Source organism: Sinohyriopsis cumingii, chromosome 2 (assembly GCF_028554795.1).
Source record: "Sinohyriopsis cumingii isolate HCF-2022 chromosome 2, ASM2855479v2, whole genome shotgun sequence".
Lineage (NCBI taxonomy): Eukaryota > Metazoa > Mollusca > Bivalvia > Unionida > Unionidae > Sinohyriopsis > Sinohyriopsis cumingii.
Window position 1 is genome coordinate 123,511,323 of NC_142962.1, and position 23,753 is coordinate 123,535,075.

Consider the following 23,753-nt stretch of genomic DNA (forward strand, 5'->3'; position numbering starts at 1 on the left):
TGTACAGAACTGTTTTCACCACGACTATTCCAGATTTCTATATTGAGCTTCGCTTTGTAACGGTCGTTCTTGCAGTGTGTACTCAATTTTCATGGTTGCTAAAAATAGTATAAGTTGTATGTATTATATTATCTAACCACGTGTTTCCTATTGGATATGTCACAGGTTCGAAAATCACATGCCTTCAACTAAATGACAGAATTTGTTTGCTTCACCTGCAACGTAAGCATGAAAACTAGACTAGTTTTCATCGCAGTCAAATATCATATCTTCACTACAACATTGCTAAATGGCAAATGCATGGTACATATTTCTAGACAAAACATATGCAATGAACAATTAAAATAAAATTCAACGTAAATTACGAACTTATATCAGACCTATCCGGTGTCCTAGTGGTTAGAGTGTCCGCCTCGGATGCGGGAGGTCACGGGTTCGAACCCGGGCCGAGTCATACCAAAGACTTATAAAAATGGTACTAACAGCTGCCTCGCAAGGCGCTCAACATTTACAGGTTTGTGTTAGGACTGGTCGGCCTGATGTCAGGATAATGTGACTGGGTGGGACATCATGCTACATGTCTGCGGCATGATGCCCTAATGCTAGACGTCACTATAAACTGTCATTCTGCAGACATCGTAGAGATATGACTGAAAATTGCTAAAGCTACGTTGGTAGTATAGTAAAATGGGGGTTCTGGTCCACCTATCTCCATACGTGAGCTAAGTGAGCGACTCCCCCATGGAGCTTTAATTCAACAGTGCGTGTGTGTGTGTGTGTGTGGGTGCTCACTCGGCTCCCTACGTCCTCATGGATCTCAACAACGACGGGATTCTGGCTCACATGTGCGTGGATCACCGTGGTGATTGATTGGGGTTAACGTTCACTAATTGTTTGCTATGTATTAGAGATGTGATTGTAGTATACCAAATATGTCTATTCTGTGTTATTCTTGGAACGTCGATCGATTGGGATATAATGATGAGGTTTTCAGCAGTATTCCAATAGTGGAATTGAAGAAGAGTCAAAGGAGTGGCTGAAGCGTGCAGAGGAACTTTTAGCGTATGCGAATAAGAATTTGAGTTAAGTTCCTGAGACGATTGATTGTGAGGATAGTGATGATGAATATGAAAACGAAGAATGGATGAGACGCAGTCATAGTCATCAGCGACCGATGCAGCGGTTTAGTCAGCAATACCACATAAAAAAAACAAGCTGAAGCGTTTCAGTTTGACAGCGCTTCAGAGAGATCATTTTTATCAGTTTCTTATTAGAGTGACTTCAGTTCAGTTAGAGGGCCGTGTGAAATTTATAAAATTGGAGTATGTATTCAAGCGCGTATTTGAGAGGATGGGTGAAATGTAAGACGGTATCTGGGAAGAGCATAGGCGAGGAACATGATAAGATATTTTCGGAGGTGTTGGGGTCTGATTAGACAATGGCCAAACATTTTGACAAGTGGTTTTATTCCTTTGGTGGAGATGATGTTTTTGAGTGTCTTTAAGTCTCTCAGCATGACTCAATCGCATCCTGCTTTGTCGTGAGGATGATCTCTGTAATAAAATCATGTCTCATCGCGATATCATCTACCTCGTTGTAGGATTCTTGACCGGGCAGCGGCTGATCGTTTTCACCCAGTTGTTGTTCTAAGAGGTTCCACGGTCCGATATATTTATGTCCTGGCAACGTCCATCCTCCACGGGGTCTTGGAGGTTTTCTGATCAGCGCATGGACATCCACGGCGTCACTGAGAATTTGTCTCTCTCCGCTGAATTTACAGTCTCACACGCACAGATTTCTTTCCACGCGGAGGCTTCGACGCTCGTGTCGATATCACAGTGCTTACAATGGTACATTTTTTATACTGAGCCATGAGACTAAGTCGCACACAACAATGTTGTCTGCAGAAGATGTTGCACAAGGTCTACATTTTAGTGGTCTCCGCTGATGGTATCGCTTTACTTCTGACGATGTGTCATTGTTTGGGAACCACATACTGAACACCTCGATTTGATCATAAGGCGATGATTCTTCGTGACCACCTTGACGGGGTCGAAACTTTCCGTTCTGGTTTTGCACTTAAGGCATGACGAGTTTATATTGGCTGTGTTATGTTATGCCTTACATTATTTTAGCGACAAAATTCGTTCATACATGCCGTACCACGTACCATCCACACGTGCTACCGTTGACGTCTTGAAGCTGTAACAGGGTATGCACTGCTTCTTTATGCGATGGTTGGAGGTAGCGCATGACTTCATAAGGAGGAGGTAAACCAAACGAGTCGAAATACTCGACGTCGTTGTAACGTGAATCGTTGACCACGGCGACCCAGTGAATGTCATGTCCATCGTAATAATTTTGTAGGTTAATCACGCAGCTATCGTCAGGCGTAATATGTTCAGGAAGCTGACCATTAGAAGAGACGCTTCTGAAATTTCCAGTGGTGAGAATAATGCTTGATCGATGTCGATGTTGGATAGCCGATGCCGTAGGAGTTATTGTCTCCTGCGTTAAAACCTTTTTCTCACGCCTTTGCTGGAAAGGCCTTTACCGCGTGGTTTAGGAAGCTGGGGTCCTTTTCCGATGCCGAGCAATCCTGGAAGTAATAATTCAGCGATTCCTGCTAACAATGGTCCAATTAATCGTCCTTTTTTGGAGAACTGTGATGCCGACACGTTAAGAATGATGCCTTTTCGTGCATCAGCGTGTTTGGCTACAAGGTGGCCTGATGGTGGATCAACATAACTCTTCCCGGACCTGTGACGCTCTAAGCCTGATTGATACTGGCCTTTTATGTGTGGCTGTCACAGCCATACCTTTCTCATGTTGCCGTGACATCGTTAAATCTACTGACACGTACGACATTGTTGACTATATTGTAAAACAGAAGCTATTAATTTTTGATTTCATTATGACTGGTTTATTTCTATTGCTAATGGACGATGTCAAGATGGCACATTTTTGAAGGATATTTCCGCCGTGGAGGATTCTGCTATGGGAAACACCATTTACCATCACTGCTTTTTGTGTAGATCTGGTGGGCGAGAAAAGTCTCAGCGGTGCAAGAACAGACGTAAACAGCTATATCATCATAGTCTTGAAGAAAGGAACAAATGCGCTAGCGATGAATCCGTCATAGCGCTGCGATCGTCGACGCTTGGATGACTTTTTTGCGTTGAGGCATTGCCTATGATACGAGATGCGATCTTTTACGGCTGAGACAGCAACGGTGACTACACAATCACATTCATTTATACACTGAGTACATACAATGTCATCAATAGGTTCGAGATCAACAGCTCGTAACAGAGATAATCGCCGCCTAGATTGGTTATAGTCCACATGGATCTAGATATCGCCTGGGGAATCTTTGAGACGCTTAGAATGTTTAGAGACATCGAAACGAAAGATGGGATACAAGTTAGCTAAACTATTCAGCGAGGTCTGCGTGCTCGTGTCCACGTCTTGATACTTTTACAAAGTTGTCATCAGCATCATGTAAACGCGAGAATAATTTCTGGTGGCGACGACGAAGTTGGACTCGAGTTCCCTCTCAGGATATTGCCTGGAGTTGATGTGGACGTGAATGAGAGACAATCCCGGATGCCTAAACATGTGCTTGTTTCCTTCTTGATTTCTGCGTTGTGTTGACGGTTGAAACTATACAAAGATGTGTCTGGGAGCTCGTTGCCTCGATAGGTTGAGACTCTACACGACGTGATGACCTGATCCGCAAAAAACTGTTTCATGTAAATGCGATGTTGCTCAAAATACAGATTCTTGGTGAACCTGGCCCGCGTTAATTTCAGTTCGAGCATGTGAACCGTCGATGGATTGATTTTGGGCATCCACAGTGAAAACAGAGTCATGTCAAACTAGTCCTCTTCTACTCCACCTGCTCGGTGGTTCTGCTGATCAGCGGTATCTCTTTATCTCACCAGCGTGTGCTTGATGCCTCTGAACACTGTTTGGATATCTCTGCATACACCGAAGATACTGCTGAGAGGAAGAATCATGCAGATCTCATGCTCGGCATCAGTGAGAGCGCGTCGAGCTGCAGATCACACGTTGTCGATAGAAGTACGTGCCTGAGCCATCGCGGAGGAGATAGCATATCTCACCACGGCAGATCATGCAGCATCTGCAGTCATCGTCATGAGCTTATATGTATCTCCTTCTGGTGGTCTGTACACGATAGCGTTAGCATTATCTACCTCCTCCGTCAGCTCAGCGGAATCGACTGGAGGAGCACCAATGCGAAATTCATTGCTGAAATCCACGTCAGTGTTCATATTTCTGAATCACCACATATCGGGTTCAGGATCGTGCTGGCTTGGGGCAATTATCCATTGATTTTTTTCCACGGTCTGACTGTTCATTTGGTACAACGCTAACTTAAATAACGACGATCCGTTGTTTTGTAGCGTGACTTGTGTGCCTGATGAATAGTTTCTGCCCATGGCAGTCTGTACTTTCTCGCTGACCACAATAAAAGCTTTATGGGAAAACAGGTACAAACATTCGTCACGCATCCATATTTTTCGATGAGTTCTCGCGTTGAGAATGTTGATATTCGTGTCCTGTTATTCGACGTACTCGTACTCGGTGGTGAAACCATCCACAAGGGTGTAATCGTTCAGCCGAAGGTAATCGGGAGTAAACCTCTCATACATGACGTTACTATGTTATAACACTGTCATAAAAAGTGCACAGATATTAAAAGGCATTATATTTTTTCAAATGTTTTAATCACAATCGTATTTAATCCATAACCGAACATGACGGTTTTCTTGAGGGCATGTATTGCCTGTGTTGAAAAATCGGGCAGCTAAGCTGTCTGAAACTGCGTCGCCAGAGTATTTCTGAGGTGATGATATTATCTGGTTAGTCACATTGCGACTGCTATGTCGTTTTGCCACGAACGTGCAGGTAATATGTGATTATTTCATTCTTATTATCGGCTGAGTTTCCAGACTGATCGTTGAGCAACATGGTGATTTCCGAGATCGCGTACCTGCTCAGGATGGGATAATAAATGAAGAATTAGGACAAATTTGCATGAGTGATCCCGGAGGAACATTAATAGCCGTGGAGTAAATCACGTTGGAGACAGAACCGACCGATGTTAACGATCCCGGAGCGAACAAGCAGTTGATAGTAAACTGTTCATGTCGGTGAAGTTGAAGGGAAGATCTGCCTCGTATGTTCTAATGGCGCTTAATACAATACATGCGCTAAAACCTAGAACGTCAAATTCTATGAAAACCACTAGAGAGAGTGATTCTGATTCTCAGATTGGAATGACTGGAATGATTGCGTTCGAGTTTAATGTTCTCGGCAGTGTCCGTTGTCGGTGATTAATCTCGAGATTTCAGTGGCGATGTCGGTGATGTTGTATCCGCCTAGAGAGATCGTGATCGTTTGTCGCTGAGCTGAGGCCCAGTACGAGAACTGATTGTCGGTCGCGTTGACGTTAAAGTAGCTGTTCCATATTTCGTTGGAGATCCGTCATTGGAATTTGCGAAAATGAATTTAGAAGGTCAAATTTGGTGACATACTTTGCATTTCCAATTTTGTTAATGCTGTCTCCGATACTTGGCAGTGGAAATAGATATGTTTTGGTCACATTGTTCACCTTTCTATAGGCTGTGAACATGCGGCAAGTATTATCTAGTTTCGGAATAATTCTGCATGATGAGCTCCAGTCACTTTTACTCGGTTCTATAAAGCCATTTTTCAGCAAACGCTTAGTTTCTTTTTGCAAACATTATTGTTTTAAAGGGTTCATCCTCTACGGATGCTGTTTCACAGGTGTGGAATCTAGAATTCAGTGTCATGATAGATTATGTTTGTTCGCGAAGGAAAATCTGGAAATAATTGCTCATACTCAAAGTAACGGGTATTTTAATTCATTTAGTTCTTGTTGCTGTAGACGTGAAAGTTTCTGGTCCAGATTATTCATAATTTCTGAATTCCGAAGACTGGTTACTCTAGAGTCACTAAAGTCCGATTGCATTCCATCACTAAAATCCTCACGGGGATGTGGTGGGTGGGCTTACACTAAATTGATTGCATGATTAACCTGGCTATTACTTTCAACATAGTCCTTAAGCATATCTATAGGAGTATATTGATGATATAATCTAAATAATTTACTTTCTTTTCAACTGTGTAAGGTCTATAGTACTTAGCCTGAAAATGATTTTGTGGCATGGGCAAGGGAGCCAGAGCTCTATCACCAGACTGAAATCTCCTTTCCTTTGTATTTTTGTCATACCTTAATTTCATTTTTGACTGAGTAGAATGCACATTAGTTCTTGCAACCTCACAAGCCTTTGACAACTTGTATTTAAAATTGGAAACATAATCTTGAAGATTAATTTTTTTATCTTTATTTGAATTAAGTTTCTCTTTCAACAACTTCAATGGTCCACGCACACCATGTCCGAAAACTAGCTCAAAGGGACTGACTCCTAAAGATTCTTGAACTGATTTCTACATAGCAAACAACAGTATATGAGCACCATCACCCCTATTTTTCTCATTATCAAAACAATGGCAGAATCATATTTTTCAGTTTGATGAAATGTTTATAAAGCCCCATGGCTTTCAAGGTTGGAGGCAGAATACATCAATTGTTGGATGCCTAATTCATATGTAACTTGCAGGAAAATTCCAGACATAAAATTTGACCCTTGATTAGCACAGATAGTTTTGTGAAGGCCAAATTAAGTATTTAAAAAAAACTAAAACTTTTTCAAAGCCTAATTTTTGTTATTGTTTTAGGGGTTTTTTTCTCAAAGGAATTTCCTCTGGGTATCTTGTCGATGCACAAATTATGTTCAGCAAGTACTGGTTGCATGACTTGGTCTTAGGTAAGGGACCGACTCAATTTATCATTATTCTGCTAGATGGTTCGTCAAATGCAGGAACAGGTTGTAGTTGAGCCTTAGGTATCTTCTGATTGGGTGTTCTACCATCTGACAAGTATGACAAGATCAACAGTATTCACAAACATCACTTTTAATTTGTAGCAAACAAAAGTGATTCAGGACCTTAGGTATCTTCTGACTGGGTGTTCTACCATCTGACAAGTATGACAAGATCAACAGTATTCAAAAACATCACTTTTAATTTGTAGCAAACAATTGATTCAGGATCTTGTAGTACATTTTATTAATCCCTTAATGACCAGCCAAAGGAGTTTTATGGGCTTAACTAAGAATTTCCTGTTTTTATGATTTTGGAAGTACTATAGTTCATCAACCACTCGTCTCCAGCAGGTACCTCAGGTGGTCTCCGTTTTCTCAAAAAGACCATTTTTGACAGAAGTAGCAGGTACTTCTGTGGGTTCAGTTTCGCTAATAGCCCTCTGAAACAAACAGATCTCAGGATATTTTTCCTGTTCGACAAGAGATTGTCATTTGTCACCTAAATTAGAATAAGGAGAATGAGTAGTTAAAGGGGAGCACTGTGATCAATACCCTTTGATTGATCCAAACGTGGAGTAAAAGTGACCTCATCAAAAACCTTACCAAAGCATTTGTCTTTTAAAGAAATAATTTTATGATCAACATCATTCTCAAGAACTTTCTTTGCCATAGCTCTAGGGATTTCTTTTTCAATAGGATCGACTTTCTGATCCAAACAAGGCTTGTTAGTTATAAGTGGATTAACCACAACCTAATCTCTGGTTAGGTCGTTGCCCAGTAATAAATGAATACCTTCGATGCGTAAAGATGACACTGTTCTGACTGTCACAGGTCCTGAGACTATGTCTGATGTCAAATTTACACAATGGAGAGGAATATTAACAAAGCAGCACTCTACTCCCTGAATAAGAATACTCTCATTAGAAGAAGCCTTCTCAGAAAAAGGAAAAGTAGCTGATAATAAAAGACTCTTAGAAGTTCATGTGTCCCTTAAATTTTTAACATGGATAGAATTGGCTAAATAATTAATTAGTGTTATAGAACTATTCGACATAAATGGTTCATAATTCTCCATAATAAAATTAGACTGGGGTTTATTTGACCCAACAGATGTATTACTTTTCAATACACGACTTTGACCTTGACCTCTTAGGAATAAGTGCATTTGGAATAGGTCTGTCTTGGTTCTATTTCTTAATTATCAGTTTGTAGCATTCAGAAAGAATGTGCCCTTCTTACAGTAGTTACACGTAATAAGAGATAAGGTCTTCTGATCCATCTTATCATAAACTTGATTTCTAAAATGTATAAAGCTAAGCAATACTCGTCAGCTGTACGAACACCATTTTCTAATTTTTCAACCTTATGGTCATGAAGATAAGTCTTAACATCACCATGGATGCAGTTCTTGAATTTTTCAACTAATATGAATTATCTGAGATTTTCATAATCTTGACCAACTTTCTTGGCTAAGTACCACCTATCAAATAACTGCTTCTTTTCTCTTGTAAATTCGATATGAGTTCGTCCAGTTTTTTAAAGTTCCTAAACTTTTGTCATTAAATCTCAGGCACCAACTCATAATCCTTCAGGATGCATTCCTTAACCAGACGATAATCAGCACTCTGCTGACAGGGAAGTATAGATGTCATGAGCTTTGCCAAAAAGTGCACTTTGTAATAATGCTCCGTTGACCATTTCAAATTTTCAGCAATTTTTTCAAAACAAGGAAAATATGTATCTACTTCTTTTTTTCTAAAAGGGCATAATAACCTATTATTCTCAGCAACAACAAAGCCTGAACTTGTGTTTAGAGTGGAGGATTGTTTTTCACTTGCCAGTTCTAATTTGTTTAATCTAAACTGAAAATCCCTTTTTTCCTTTTCTCTTTCTTCTTTCTGTAATTGAGGCTCTCTTTCCTATTTCTTCAACTGTATTTGTATTATTCTCTCTCCTCTTTCTCCAATTGCATTTGGGTTTTTTTTCTGTCTGTAACTGCATTTGTCTCTTATCAAACTGCATTTGTCTTTCTTGAAGCTCAAGCTTTCTTAACTCAGTTTCATTCTTGTATTTTAATGTCAATTCCATGACTTGTAAATTAGAGCCAAAGTAATCAAAACCAAGCACATTAATCTGAAAAATTCTTTTCCGCCAAATATTGAACCAGAATATATTTCTTGCTTTGTTAAAGAAGCCTTTGCCTCACAGAGATCATATTTTATGGCAAGCTGAAGTAATTCATCCTTTTTTAAGGAGTCAAAGTTTTCCTGGGTAGGATTTGAAATAAAAATCTCCACTTTAGACGACATTGTAAAAGCCTGGTTTCACTAAATATTTCTAAAATGTGAAATATTATCTGGGACTTTGGAAATTCTACACACAAAAAAAGCCAATTAAAATTTTAAAAACAGTTTTTTGAATTATTTTAGAGAAATTTATTTCTTGGATTAGCCCATTATTTTCTGTTACAAGTTTAAGCTCTTAAAATAAGTAATCGAAAAGAGTGAGGAGCAACAAACCTTTGTAAAATTCAACAAATAATTCATTTCTTTATGATACAGCGAAAATATAAAAGGAACTTATGGTACTGTGAATTAAATCCCAAAAGAATCCTAGAATTACGTTAACAAGTCCTAATAATTTAAAGCTCTGAATAAACTTTAGTAGAAATACAAATTAAGTCCAATGCTAAAGATGTTGATATGCCTTTGGTGGCCTTATTGTGTTGTTGTACCAACACTGTTTTGTTGAAATACGGTAATATAACTCCAGGTTTGAATTCACTAGAAATCCCAGTAAATATCTATCCAAAAATATTATTTTTTAATGAGCACTATACATTTCCAGAGAAAATTCACTTGAACTGAACAATCTGAAGAAATTAATTCCAGCCCATATGAACTTCTGGACACAACAATAATATGAACTGATTCTGCTAGATCTTAAGCACGAATGAATAATCTTTCCAGTGACAAGATTATATAGTCCTCTACTTGATCTCAGGTCACAATCAGCATTTTTCTATTTTTTAATATCCTTTATTTGACCTCAGGTAACAATGAACATTTTCGAAAATACAAAACATTACCTAAAGGAAAAAAACATTCTTAATGTTTACAAAATAAAATGTTAGTTATTATTAAACAGTCTGTTACTAAAATTATAATATATAACTTGGATAATGTCAGGTACACCGGGCAATTTGTAGGGAAACTCCAATAACTCCAATAACTTAGACCCAGACCCATATAAGTATTTTCTTCTTAAAAAAAAAATCATAAAATTAAACCCATACACATAAAGAATTTTGTAGCTAAGTATTAGTTGTTTACAGAAAAAGTTTTAAAAATCAATAGTTCTGGTGAAATAGAAAATAAACTAAATTCTGGACAAGGTTAAGTCCAACCATATGATGTTACATTACAATATCATAAAATGGAATAAAATAAATTTTAAAAAACCCTAACAACTGTTGTTGTTGTTGTGGGTTTTAACACCATTTTTCAGCACACAATAGGCTATGCATGGCGGCCAGTATTAATGGTGGAGGAAGAACCCGGGAACCCCCCATCCCACGAGAAGCTACTGGCAAGCTTTCTCACATACCCACATTGGCCGAATCATAGACTCAAACCCACGCAGACAGAGGTGAGATGGCAGTGATCCATAACGAAGAGCACTTTAGACCACATGGCCACTAAAAACCCTAACAAACAATGCACATTAAATATACACAATAATTTATGCTATGAATATCAATAGAAACAAAATCAATATATTACTAAAGTAGGCACTAATCAATATACACATTATGTTATAATTACGTGGAAATAACTGATTGTATTGCATGTTAGATGAAATATTTTAATTTCATTAAACCAAAAACTACTCAAGTCCAGAATTTTTACTTTGTTAGGGTACAGTCATGGTTATTAAGGTGCTTATAATAAAGAATGATTGTGCAATACATTAAACATAATATACAGCTACATTCCTCCAAGTAATATAAAGAACGAGCAAACTGATGACAAGTGCCAAGTGAGGCAGCTGCTAGTACCATTTTTATGTCTTTGGGATGGCTCGGCCAAGGTTTGAATGCACAACCTCCTACATCTGAGGTGGACAATCTAACCACTTAGGCCACTGGAGCAGCTGAATTATAAGGAAAACCCAAACCAGTACAACAATATTGTTTTTTGAAAATTTTGAAGATGTAAATGATGGTTTTATTTTGACCAATTGAGTTTTTCCTGTGAGGCATTAAAAGAGCTGATACATTTGGAAATCAGCAAAATCCCCCAAAAAATTATCAAACCAATCCTTAAAGACTGTTACCCACATTATAAGTTTAAAAATGTTCCTTAAAAACTGTCAGAAAGATAATTATATATATGGCACCAAGTCATAATGAAACCATAACATGTTACTTTGGCTGCAACATTTTGGGATTTATCATTTTACTACCATATGTACTTGCATATAAGTTGGGTACAACTGCAAACAACAAAGGATCTGATCTGCAGTCACATAATGTGCAGGTAGATCAGGGTCTATATTGTTTGTTCTATTGACTGCTCCTAACAAACTGCATACACCCATCAGATGGCAGAATTGAGTGTATGTAGTTTGCAGATAGATTTGACTGATACACAAGTTTATATGTTATCTCATATTTTGTGACCTTCAGCCAGTCAGAAAGAATGTAAGATTAAAAAAATCAAGATGTGTTAGATGCATCAGATCCTTTGTTCTCATTTATTCTCTGCTTCTTTCAACTGGACAAGAATGTATACATGTACCTGACAGCACCTCCATATGTAAAAAATGTTTACATTCTTTGACTATTTTTTGTTTGTTTGCTCAACAGTATAATGAGACATAATTTGTGTCCAGTATACTTATATTTTAAGGCACATATATACAAATATATATGTTCTCAACCAAGTTACTTTCAAAGATAAATTTGTGTTACTTTAGGTAAACTGGTATTTAAGTATGTGGAAATAAATAATAAATAAATTGATAAATAAATACAACTCTTAATATTGACAAGAAACTAGAGCAATTTTAGAGACTGACTTTTTATGCGGTATATTTACATACTTTATTTGAAACTGTATTACTGTTAATCCATTATTTGCCTCCCCCCCCAAAAAAATGTTAAAAAAGGAAATATAAAGAGGTACATCTATAATAGTGTAAATCTGACCTCTAATCTCCCTTTCATTGTGCTGATGGAGGCAGCCAAGAAAATACCATTCTTGCATGTTTATCATATATGCACATAAAAAAACCTGTCAAGACTTATGAATTTCAATCCAGTACATATCAGACACAATGTACCAGCAGAAATGTGGAAGGGCAGGTGGATAGTATAATATCACATTCCTCAATCAGGGTTTGATGTGAGATCAAATTTTAAAATAATAAAGATAATAGTGTTTTTTTGTAAGATTTTTTATTTGTTTTGAGGTTCAAGAAACAAAGCAGTTACAAGCTTATCTCCATGGTGAGCATAACATTTATTAAAAATTGGAACATTATATTTTGAGTTTGTTTCTAAATAAATTAAAAAGAAATATAAAAGCAAATGCTAATAATTAATTAAAAACACAAATACCTGCAAGTGCAAAGAAATTTCCACTAAAATGTCCTCTTGCACACTTCCCAGTATAATTAACAAGCTTCTTGACAGCCTAATGATAAACAGTGTGCAAAAAAGTATTTTGTGGGGTCTGGGTGGAGCCATTCACAATGTTTCAAATGTTCAACTTTTTTCATTATTTAGGTTTCTTTCATTTTGTTTAGGACTTTATGGTCAAAATCAAATTTTAGGCTTTTCAAGGTTTTTGAGGTCCACATAATGTTTAAATGTGGGGTTTAATCAATAGTATGGTGTATATATCAGCTATCAAAACATAATGCTTGTGAATGGGCAAGAGTTTGTTTGTCAACGTAATTGATATAAAAACTAGGCCTAGCTATGGATGCCTTGATGAATACATTTTGCTACAACACTAGAACTAACTGGGCTAAGGCGAGGGGCATTTATTTTGTCATAAAATCAGTTTGAAACTGTAAGTGAATCAATAGGCCTAATGGGAAATAACCGGTTGAGCTTAAAATTGCTCAAGTTGATTTTTCCCCTCAAATCTGTGTCTCTTAATTCATTCTTTCTATGAGATTTATGTTCAAAATAGAATATCTGTCAACATTATTGAGATGAAAATGAATCAATAAATGATTAGTGCTGACATGCAACTTTGTATCATAGGCATATAAAGATATCTGAGTATCAAGACGGGTTTTGACAAATCATACAAAGTAAAATACTGTACACCATATTTCACATTTTTATGTAAATAGCATTGATCCAGAATATCACAAACATCATAAATAACACTGATCCAGAATAGAATAAAACACCGTATTAACAGTACTTATCACTCACACATGGATTTCAAATAAATTGACCAGAAATTTTCTGATACAATTTTGAGACAATTAAAAAAGCCATTTTATAATTTACACATTACAAGTGAAGACAAATGTATTTTAGTTCTTTCAATTACAGTATAAGTTGCTGATGCAACAACATTTAAAATTGTGTATTTTCAAGACAACAAACAAATGACACTAAAATAACTACATGTCCCGTGTAATGTTCTTTGTGTAAAACAGATAATTCCAAACCAATGAAACCCACTCACTGCATGCATAATGGTTTCTATTTTCACTCAGTATAATATGGTCTATGACAGAATGTATGCAAGGCAATATTTACAAACTTTCTTGACAGATTATGTGTGAAAAAAATACTGCACACATTATAATATTAACATATGCATCACACAGAACTTCAGGATAACTCTCTACTAACTGTGATATGACCCCATATTGTTATCTCCTCTGCAGACATATAATGGGTATATTTCCCATATGGCAATAAAAAATAGTTATACCAATGGAAAATACAATTATGCCGATAGAAAATACATGCACCTTTATACCAATAATACCACTTTCTCAAAAGGTGGAAATGTAAAAATAATTAAAAGATCAAGAAATGACTCAGTTTCTCAGGAATTGGACTGTCACTCTTATCTTTGATCTCAATCAACAGTTTCTATTAAAGCCCCAATGCTCTTTGATCTCAATCAACAGTTTCTATTAAAGCCCCAATGCTGCTGTTTATCATAAATTTCACCATTCTTCAGATCCAACTAAAGCTTGGAAGGAAGGAAATGGTTGGTTCAAAATGCTGAAATAAACTGTTCCTTGAAATAATTGAGATGTTAAGTTAAAATGATGCTCAAATGTTCAATTTAAAATTAAGAGGTGCCACTCCTTAAAATTCAGTCAATGAAGTCATTCATAATTCAAAATATTTTGGGGGAGTGCTCCAAAATTAGTGATGTCATACATTCAAAAAATTCTGTTAGTGACCAATCTAACATTTGCATCTGGTGCACAAAATAATTGAAAGAGAATGAAGAAAGGCAGACCCACTTTTTTTCCAGGAGATCTGAAGAAAAGTGTGCATTAGATTAAAAAAATAAGACTCAGGTGAATATTGGTGATCAACTGGGGTGCTGGAATAGACACTGAAGGGCAAACATGGACTGAAAACAATCCAACAAAGCATGGTGTTAGCTTCTTATGTTTACAACGGCAATGTCATTGAATCTTGTGTGGCAGGTTTATACTGTCATCGGTTGACCCAAGGATGTAGCCGATCATCAACAAATTAATTCGTACATGGTAGGGTATCTCAGTTCGAGGGAGAAATTACATGACTCATGATGTGATGAAACATCAATATTATCTGGTTTTAATGGAACCCGATGGTGTTTCGGACCAATATCTTTCAAGATTCAGTATTATTCAGATGAATGGGCAAATACGACTTTTTGCATACAATGGCAGCATTGGGGCCTTAAAACATTTCTGCTTTTCCTCTTTCATTTAAAAATGCAACATAAAGGTGAATTTCTCTCAAAAAATGTCTCAGAGAATCATCTATTCTACATACATGTATATTTGATGATGTATTTCCCCCTAGAGTCTGACCTACAAAAATCTCAACATAATGCAATTCATTTACATTTGTTCATTCTTTCTTTGATATGTATCATGATAATTGTCTTCACTATGTTATGTATCATGTTTTAAAACTTCTGGAATGCCATCCTTCTGTATACATTATGCAAGCAATGGAAATCTACTGCAGATTACCTGAATCACCAAATCAAAAAAAATTCTACCTTTTTTATATTGTTCAGATAAGTTAAAATGATTTCAAAACACTTTTATTATCGGATTTAAAAGGAGACAGATCAATAATGACTCTATAATGATACAAATGCCAACATAACTTGGGTGGAAACAGAAAACTATTTACTGGAACAAATCAAAATGAATGTACATAAATATCTTTCTTCCTGCCCCACCCCTGACTTACATCCACAATCTTGAAATATATTGCTATCCTTGTTATAATGTGTTTGACAGTAACAGACCTCAACTTGAATGTCATAATGATGGAGAGCTGTTGTATCATGTCTTTATAGTCAGTAATTAATAGACCTCAACTGTAATGTGATAATGATGGAGAGCTGTTGTATCATGACTTTATAGTCAGCAATTAATGGACCTCAGCTGTAATGTGATAATGATGGAGAGCTGTTGTATCACATCTTTATAGTCAGTAATTAATGGACCTCAACTGTAATGTGATAATGATGGAGAGCTGTTGTATCATGACTTTATAGTCAGCAATTAATGGACCTCAACTGTAATGTGATAATGACGGAGAGCTGTTGTATCACGTCTTTATAGTCAGTAATTAATAGACCTCAACTGTAATGTGATAATGACGGAGAGCTGTTGTATCATGACTTTATAGTCAGTAATTAATAGACTTTAACTGTAATGTGATAATGATGGAGAGCTGTTGTATCATGACTTTATAGTCAGTAATTAATGGACCTCAACTGTAATGTGATAATGATGGAGAGCTGTTGTATCATGACTTTATAGTCAGTAATTAATGGACCTCAACTGTAATGTGATAATGATGGAGAGCTGTTGTATCACGTCTTTATAGTCAGTAATTAATAGACCTCAACTGTAATGTGATAATGATGGAGAGCTGTTGTATCATGGCTTTATAGTCAGTAATTAATGGACCTCAACTGTAATGTGATAATGATGGAGAGCTGTTGTATCATGACTTTATAGTCAGTAATTAATGGACCTCAACTGTAATGTGATAATGACGGAGAGCTGTTGTATCACGTCTTTATAGTCAGTAATTAATGGACCTCAACTGTAATGTGATAATGACGGAGAGCTGTTGTATCACGTCTTTATAGTCAGTAATTAATAGACCTCAGCTGTAATGTGATAATGGAGAGCTTTTGTATCATGTCTTTATGGTCAGTAATTAATGGACCTCAACTGTAATGTGATAATGACGGAGAGCTGTTGTATCACGTCTTTATAGTCAGTAATTAATAGACCTCAGCTGTAATGTGATAATGGAGAGCTTTTGTATCATGTCTTTATAGTCAGTAATTAATGGACCTCAAATGTAATGTGATAATGATGGAGAGCTGAAGTATCATGTCTTTATAGTCAGTTGTTGTTGTTGTTGTTGTGGGGTTTAACGCCATTTTTCAGCACACGATAGGCTATGTATGGCGGCCAGTATTAATGGTGGAGGAAGAACCCGGGAAAACACCGGGAAGAACCACCGACCCATGAGAAGCTACTGGCAAGCTTTCTCACATACCCACATTTATAGTCAGTAGTTAATAACTTTAGAAATCATCCATGAAAGGAAAACGGTGAATTTATTTTAAAAAATTATATATATTTGCATACATGCTGGTTCCATAGATCTGAATCTGCCATTGCATAATGCATTGTTAATGTTAGGAATAATAGTAAAACAAAAAAAAAAGATCCTAATCTGCTGGTGCATTATGTGATGGCAGATCATAGTTTATGTTGTTTGCAACTGGACCTGAGTATAAGCAAGTTTATACAGTACTGGAATGAATCAAATGCTACATCTAGTATTACAGGTGTATTTTTAAACTACTTTCAAACCTTTATAAGATTAATAATTGCTTATTCTTGAAAGACAAGAATACATTGTAAAGTTGAATTTGTAAAGATTATGTGTACCAGTTACATAGGACAATATCGTAGATATTAGGATACAGATGTTTCGTATACACTGTTAAGCAGTTCTTTACTTCATCTGAGTGAGACAATTTAAAAAATCTTAAACATCTGTCTCTACAACTCAAGGAACAAGGCATTGAATAGGGATTAAGATGTTATTATTATAGTAAGTCAGTAGACTTTAAGATTGTAACAGTTACAGAATTTTGACTACATATTTTCTGGGAAGAAGATATCAACATATGTCAGTATTGTTGATGGAATATGTGCAATACATTTGAGTGAAAAGTCAGTGATACAAGTGTGTTGTATAGCATGAATGTTCTAGCAGTTAATAATACAATAATAAAATAATACTTGATGCATCTAATTAAATAATTGTACCATGTATCAATTTGGATAACATATACACATATATAATAATCAGGTAACACATACATTTATAATTTAAAAAATTAACCAAGATTTGTTGTGCTTGAAGCACATGAAAAAGTAATTCAACCAGTTAATGTGGAACTTGTTTTAAAAGAACACCCCTCCTTACCAATAATCATGGTCTTTCAAGACTGGTATCTCTCATGACAGGCCATAACAGAATATAATCAATAAATTTGTGCACTGCAAATCTGGTTTCCAGAATTCCCATTAACAGTTTCATAGTAGACATTATCTGACCCGTAAGGTGTCAAATTGTATAGTCTTATTCAGATTTTTAGGTGTAAAATGCTGATTGTTGATGCTAACAATGTGATTCCCTTCAAATCATCAGAATAAAAAAAAGGACAGATAAGCATGTGCATTATGCACAAGGTTATACACTTCTCATAGTAGTAGGAACTCTTTATTTCTGGGAAATAGGCATTAAAATGCATCTTTTTCCAAAACTCACATGTATGTACATGTATTGTGATATCACAACTCAATGACAGTCACATGGTGGCGTATTTTAGCTAAAAAATATCACTCAAACATGGTATTTCTTTAATACTTGCCTACAGGGATATTGGCAGTTTAATATGGGAAGTTAACAGAAATCCATGTGATGTTAAGCTTTTTGTTGCTAACATACTTCCCTTCATTTCATTCCATGTCAATAATGTTCTAATTCATTTTTGTCAAATCTGCGTAATTGGCACAATATACTGTGCAAGTGGGAGCTCTGGGACTCTTAAGACAGGTTCCTTTTCATAGCAGTGGTCTTTCAAGACAGGTTTTACTGTATTGCTACAATATAATTGTGTGATTGGGAAAGATTAAATGGATGCTTTCATTCAGACAAAGGAAAGTTTCAATAAAGTGCATTCATTTTTAATGATCATAAAATAAATATATAAATTCAGTGAGGAAACCAATTTTGCAAAATAACTAAGAATCATAGAAGACATGTATAGTTTTGGCGAAATCTCCCCAAATACTGTAAGTTTTGAAAAAAAGGCTACTTATGCCCAGCAACTGCTTACAAAAAGTGACTTTTAAGACAGGTTTGACTGTACAGCTGCCATTCAACACTGAAAAAAGATTGCACATTTGTCCATACGTAAGATGCAAACTGTTTTTTTCCCCACAAGATTACTTTACTGCAAAAATAAAACAGTATGATTAACAGTAAATAATTCTTAATCTTTGCATAAATTTGACATGAAAACAAAAATAATTGAAGATATTTTTCTACTGGAACTGAGTAATGGTCTCTGGCACACCACTGTTGAAGAAAACAACTGACCAACAAAAGAAAATACTTTTAGGGCCTTTAAACAGGGTCATATTCTTGCCTCCAGAGAACCCTTGATCTGAAAACTCCTGTACACATACATACTATATGCTAAACAGTAAATAGACTGAAAATGGTAAAATCATGTATCAATAATAACATGACCATTCAACACATTTTTTGTATCTTCATCTTTCAGATTCTTATTGGAAGCATTCTGTGTCTTAAGTAAAGTCCTTGAAAACTGTTGATACTTTAGAAAGACCAACCCTGGCCAGAGGTATGCCAAACTGAGCTTTGGCTGTGCCCTGGTGCATGCTAAAATCATTAAGAACACTTGTAAATATGGTAAAAATAGTAAACCCATCCATACTGGAAGAGGAATATCCATCAAATGATTCCAAGCTCTTTGCAATATTGATGTCTTCATATCATTCTCAGTAGAGTCTTTGTGATTATGGTACTGTTCAACATGTTCAATGGCAAGATCATTGTAACGATCACTAATTCCAAAGATATAGTAAAACAGGCCAAATGTGGCACCTATGTAGAACACCGACAACAGCCATGCAATTCGCTGACGGAAGTTCATATTTCAGTCTCAAATGCACAATCATCACTCCATTTTTCTCCTGCAAGATGATGTAAAAAAATGTTTTCATCAAATAAAACTAGTTTTTCTAAGTATTTCTTAAGTAAACTTACAAGTAATAACCGGACTATAATAAGTATTTTGTAGGTATAAATCAGTTATTGCAAATTTAACACGTACCACGTGTAGAAGCAATAGGAATTATTTTTCATCTTCCTCAGCCAAGGGTTATCGATCCACTTATTTCTATATCAATGATGTTGATCAAAGTAGATCAGTGCCCTTAGCTCAGCAAAGATGATTTTTAATATACAAATCGAAACATGTACTTTATAGACAATACTACATTTCATTATTTGATTCATATATGTAGATTACCTTGTCTTTTTTTTTAAAAAGAGACAATAATATACAGTATGTACAAATTTTCTCAACATAGAGAACTAAACAGACCCACACTGGCACTCAACCCTGGGGACTTCCCATATAGTAGCTGTCACTTTAAATACTAAAACTATTAACTAAGTAAACTCCTGTGCATTCAATCAAACATGATCTTTCATTAATAATTAGTCACATGTCTTTAGCTGATTAGCCAATCAAATTGCTTAATACTATTTTCTGCAGTATCATCTTATTCAAATCTTGAATCTTCATTTACCAGTTTGATAATTCTTACCAAGTCATCTTAATAACTGTTCATTGACAGCTCTCACTCATTACAACATAGTAGTTGAGGTCCATAACGGCTGACCATGTTTATGTAACCAACCAGGTTGGAGTGTGAACTACGTATGGAATGGCATTATATTCAGAATAATGAAATATACTGAACTGCTGTATAACAGGAACTATGAAAATCTGCTAATTAATGGTTTTCTGAAAAGGAAATAAAGATGTAACACTAAGATCGACTGTTTTTTGTTTCAACCTATACTGTTATACATTGGTATGATTTTTGGTCATGGAGTACTTAGTGGTACCATGTTATATCTGGAATCAGGAAATAACAAAGTAAGTTGTTATGAGGCAGAGCTGTGTTTCTATCACATAGCAGATGTACCAGTATCAGGGAACAACGTAATAAAATCCATACATAATCCTTTATACACACTCAAACTGAAATGCAACCAAATCAAAACATCCTGTACCTGACACAAAACATTATATTTTATATAAAATTATTTGAATATTTCAATATATTTAACTGAATGCTTTGAATCCCTTATTAGAAATTCAGAATGCATCCATCATGCAAAACAAAGTCCCAAACTGCCTATGATACATTTCAATAGTGAAATCAAATAAGATTGATACCTTGTGCATATATCTACCCTATGATTTATTTCTAATGTCTAAAACTTTTAATGTAATTTCAGTCACGGATCATCACATGTTCAGGTTTTCATGACCAACTTTTATTAATAACAATACAATTACCAACAAGAACAACCACCAATGTAGCACAGTTTGGGTTTAGAAATCTTAATATTAACTGGTTAAGAACAAATATATATGCATGATACTCTTATTTATAGGCACAAAGAACTGTACTTTTTTAAACGTTTAGACTGAAATAATTTTAAGTTAATGCTTCCGAACTAAAACCTTTAAAAGATTACTCAATATAAAGGCATTCCCAAATTTTAAGTTTGCATTTTAATAAAGGTGGCAGCATAAGGATAATTATGATGTTTTTTTTGTGCATGGAAAAAGCCATTACTGTCATTAATTCAAATGTCTTGATGTTAATACTTTTTGGTTTTGGTGTGTGAAGACTGCAGGTACTACTGAAAAATATTCATTTCATATATATATATATATATATATATATATATATATAGGTAGGTAGACATTGCATATAATAAAGAATATCATCATCATTTAAATTATAGATGTTTTCGCCCATACAGGCAGGTATGTCTGTAAATAAAGATTACTTTCTTGGCAAAGTTATAAAAAAGAATTCTGGTGAGGTTTTTTCTCTCGTAAAACTGTCAGTTTCTTCATTAAGCATATCTGTTTCCAATGGCAATATGTGAACTGGCACTGAATTATACAATTACCGTCTTTAATTTCTGTAAACTCTGGGCAGGTTAATTGAACCATGGAAGATATCATGTTGCACATAATCTGTTTGAGTATAGTATTACCAACATCAACTGATTACAACCAAACAAGTCTCAATCATTACTAGAAATGTATCTATGAACGTAACCCAAATTATAATAACATATGCAAAGTTATACCTGGAGCCAGTTTTAATATCAAAACAGTTTCATAACGTTAAGATTTATTTGCCAACAGAATTTATCACCAAAATAATATACAATATTTATTCATATTATCTTACCTCTGAATTTTTTAAAAATAATCCATATTGAAGCAATCTCAACAGTACAACTCCAAACATAGCAAATGATTGCCCTAACTAAAAAAAAAATGAGCAAAATCACTTAGACTAGTTCAGGAATTTAATTAAGGAACATCATTATTTGTAATGATAATCCAGGTAGAAAACTGAAATGACTACACATATAATGATGTTAGCATGGCAGAATCTGCCACTAAATAAAAGTGTGATTACTTGTGAAACTTGTATGTTACCAATGCTGTTTTATCATAAATGTAAACTCAGTTACATTATCTAAAAAAATGCAAAACAAAGATAATAACCTGCACTCATGTTTAAACCTTCATATCACTCAATTTAATCCACTTTACTGGCATTGTGAATCATCTAAATAAAGCCTTTAGGTATATCACATTGAGTATTCACGAGTTGTGGGACATGTCACTAGTTCTTATTGCTGCCTACTGACCACACCTTTCAGTTATGCTGAGATGATATGGCTAATCAAGAGTTTCATGTTCTGATGATTGTTTTTCCATACCTGATTTTCAGTAGAGTAAAACAATCCTATGTTCCAACTTGATTCTTTTCCTTTGGTTTTCTTCAGTTTTAAAAATTGTACTTGGTTCACAGAAATTTTTTATAGTATTTAAAATTATTATATCTATAGAAAAATATGGAGGAACCAGACATTTAGGTTTTTGTATGTATGGAAAGATTTTTTTACTGGGCATATAAAATTTCTTGTCTTTTGTCAAATGCACAAGTAGAAAACATTTCTATCTTTGATCATTTTATTTATTGTTTGTTATATCATAGAGACTGACAAAATACATTCAGCACTGAACCTTTTGTTTAATATGTTTGCAATCCAGACTCAGAACTTGAAGGTAAATCCTAATACACATCATATTCTGACTTCAGTGGTAGATCAGTTTAGTTTGCTTAATATCACTTGTCATTTAGTGGCATTATTACATTGAATTTTGGTTGGGATTCTGGGTGGCCGAGTGGTCTAAAGTGCTAACTGTTACGGATCACTGCCATCTCACTTCTGTCTGCATGGGTTTGAATCTCGGGCTTGGCCAATGTGGGTATGTGAGAAAGCTTGCCAGTAGCTTCTTGTGGGTTGATGGTTCTTTCTAGGGTTTTCCTGGGTTCTTCCTCCACTATTTATATTGGCCGCCATGTACAGCCTATCTTGTGCTGAAAAATGGCATTAAAACCTAAAACATCATTTTGTAAACCAGCTATAAACCTTAACTAATTACTTGACTAAAACGTTGACGGAAAGAGCCCAAAGTAATGTATTTCATTTCCATAGCCCGATGCATAAACAATATATCTTTTCAAAGCTATGCGCAAAACAGGCCGTCATATCGCGAGTCATGAAAACACAGAGGTGGTATCCAATGTGTCCAAAATTGATATTATTTTGAACAGAATATTCCGGTGACAACTGTCTGTTTAAATGGTAAGCATTACAATTTACATGTTGACAAAAACAAAATACAGCCAAATTAGGTATGCGTCTTGCGTCAATACTGGTAAGGGAAACCTTACGTGTGCATACAAGAACTACAGCGGTGGAAATATCAGGGTCGATGTCTTACACTGTAGGACCCACATACCCGATCTACTTGTTGGTCTATGGAGGGTAGGCGAATACTCATAAAAGAATAACAGTCAAGCTTACTCTTAGTGGGCTACTAGCCAACGTCTAGCTTCTGGCAGAAGCTAGACGGTGGCTAGTCGACCACTAAGAGTAAGCTTTAAGTTCTGCTTCGATAATAAATTGTTCATTGTGTACATTGTGACTGACAATAAATGTATTACCAGAACCAAAACTGCACAATGATAGTACGTAAACGCTAAAAAGAGCTGCTCAAATTCTGACGTGGAATTCGTCAATATATATACACACAAACACATACACACACTTCGCACCTGTCGCCTGTTCGACGTTTAATA

The 23,753-nt window shown here is 35.6% G+C and overlaps 1 long non-coding RNA gene across 1 annotated transcript; it reads right to left on the reverse strand.

Moving 5' to 3' along the window:
* Nucleotides 1-12,433: 12,433 nt before the first annotated feature.
* On the reverse strand, nucleotides 12,434-23,737 carry LOC149805741 (uncharacterized). Its single transcript, XR_016419782.1, has 3 exons — nucleotides 23,619-23,737; nucleotides 16,733-19,469; nucleotides 12,434-16,563 (listed from the first exon to the last, which is right to left on the reverse strand). It is a non-coding gene; the product is annotated as an uncharacterized LOC149805741 (long non-coding RNA).
* Nucleotides 23,738-23,753: the final 16 nt, after the last annotated feature.